The sequence below is a fragment of the Octopus bimaculoides genome, chromosome 11 (assembly GCF_001194135.2).
Source record: "Octopus bimaculoides isolate UCB-OBI-ISO-001 chromosome 11, ASM119413v2, whole genome shotgun sequence".
In the NCBI taxonomy this organism is placed as follows: Eukaryota; Metazoa; Mollusca; class Cephalopoda; order Octopoda; family Octopodidae; genus Octopus; species Octopus bimaculoides.
Genome location: NC_068991.1, coordinates 32,654,880 through 32,657,620, shown reverse-complemented (window position 1 = coordinate 32,657,620; position 2,741 = coordinate 32,654,880).

Sequence of the window (2,741 nt, the reverse complement as noted above, 5' to 3'; positions counted from 1 at the left end):
TGATGTTGATGAAAGCAATGTCAGGTTATGGAGAAGATATAAAGATGAAATTAAACAGATGCCAAAGATAAAGAAGGCAAGAAGGGGAAAAAAAGCCAAACATCCTAAGCTTGAAAAAATTTTGCTTGAATGGGTAGAAGGAAGAAGATTTGGTGGAATAGCCATTAATACAGTACATTTGAGGTTACAGGCAAAACTCATTGCTAAAAAGATAAAACTTAATGAGTCGGGATTTAAAGCATCACATGGCTGGGCCAGTAACTTTATGTCAAGGCATGACTTGTCTATTAGGAGGCGAACCCACATTTCACAAAAGTTACCAGCTGATATTGAAGAGAAGTTAATGAACTTTCAAAAGTTTATTATTAAAATGCGACGGAAAAAGGATTACCCATTGTCATTGATTGGTAATGCGGACCAGACCCCATTAACTTTTGATATGCCTGTAGATAGCACAATAGATTTCAGTGGTACATCGTCAATTACAATTAAAACCACAAGCCATGAAAAAAATCGTTTTACCATCATGTTAGCTTGTATGGCTGACAGTACCAAACTTAAACCGTATATAATATTCAAACATAAAACAGCACCCAAAAACGTGAAATTTTCAACAGGGATTATTATTAGATATCAACAAAAAGGCTGGATGGATGATGAGTTATTTAGAGATTGGATTGACACTGTATGGGGAAATTGTCCTGGTGGAGCAATTAAACAGAACAACTTGCTTGTACTAGATGCTTTTAGTTGCCACAGAAGTGAAGGTAAACTCAAGCATTTAAAAAAAACGTCACAAAACAGATGTTGGTATCATTCCAGAGGGTATGACCTCCATATTGCAGCCATTAGATGTCTCTATTAACAAACCGATTAAAAACAAATTGCGTGATTTATGGACTGAATGGATGTTGACTGGAGAAAAGTCGTTCACTAAAGGTGGAAGGCTTCGCGCTCCCAACCTGACGTTATTACTGTTATTTCTTTATTTTCTGCAAACAAAGTGCACAAAAAAGCTACACGTTTGCATTATGTTATATATGCAATAATAATAAAGGACGTTACTGTATTTATGTTTACAAACCAAGGACATTATATAGACCTCTTTGACTCAAGTTAGAGAAGGGATGCGTATTATACACAAGGTTTAGGTTTTTCAGAGGTACAGCTCCCTAAAAATCCCTTGCGTATTATACTCAAGGGCGGACTATACTTGAGGATTTACAGTATACAAAAGTGTATATTAGCATAAATACACATATAAGATTACATATATAACATATAACTGCTGTTTATCATTAGGCCTAACTCATCGTAAGGTAAATACCATCATGACCGATATCCAAAATACAGTGGAGAAGGCTAGCCACTGGATTTGGTTAAAAAGAGACGATGAGCAATGGCTAGAGAAATATTGAGCTTTGTTTTTAATAACCAGTTGATCTAGCAAACGGGGCCTCATATCAGTGAGGGGGTGCACATTGATGCCGTCGAGAGGTAGGCCCCGAAACGGCGCGCATTCTCTCCTGATGACCCCATACACTTGCTGGCTTCCGGTATGTGGAGTTCTCGACTGGTAGCACTTGCATGTTTGCAAGACATCATATATAGAAATATGCATGCAAATACACTTTCATACAAATATAAGCAAATACATGCACACATATACATCCATGTATGTATGTGCAAAAGTATAAACATACACGCTTACTTACACATATACATATGCATGCCTACAATACAGACAACCACATAAAAACATATCTAGATCCTGACGTATATATACAAACAACATTTTTAAAAAACTGTTGAGTTTATAATAATAAAATTCAGATAAAAGACATGCAAAATAGAACACCCTATATCGAATTGTCTAAAAATTAAATGATTTTTTTTTCTATAGTTTCAGCTCAGAGCTAAGGCCATGCCGATGCACCGCTGTTTTGTTACACTGTTATGACTGAGAGCCTCTTCCAATATGTGGCACTTGGTGAAGAATGGAGTTTGATGTAGCTACCCTCATTTGCACCTCTTGCCGTGAAATTGACGATATTCATCTACCTACATTACTAAGTTCCTAAGAATGATTGGATGATTGGATTCTTTGCCAATATAAGATAGCTTATCATTAGGCTTACGGTAAGGTTTGTATTTATCCGACTCTAAATCTAAATTTACATCTAAAGGCGATCTTTCAATACCAGTACGAAAAAGGCCGATCTTTGGTAAAGATCGCCGAAGACACTTTTTACGGAAAAGGCCGATATTTTGTACTGGTATTGAAAGATCACCATAAAAACATGTACGCAAAAAACATAAACCGTAAAACATTCACATTTGCCGCAAAACTTGAATATACAAATGAGTTATATATGTATGTACATAAATACACCCTCCTGTTTGCCAAACACATCTACACCTGCAGATATATAAACGTATATACATACATACAGTGGGGGGAAATAAATATTCGTATATGTCAAAATTCTTTATTTATTTAATTTCTAATGAACATAAATGGGATATACCAATATTATATTTGCATACACATGCATAAACTAAGAATATGCAAAAGAAACTAATAAATTATAGTAACTAATGAATTTATATACAAATATAAATATTTAGGGGTGAAAAAAGTATTCGTACAGAACATAAATAACTGATAATTCTGATTTAATACTTCGTAGCATAACCATTATTCAGTTCCACTTCAACCAAATTGACAAATTTTCTTCAAA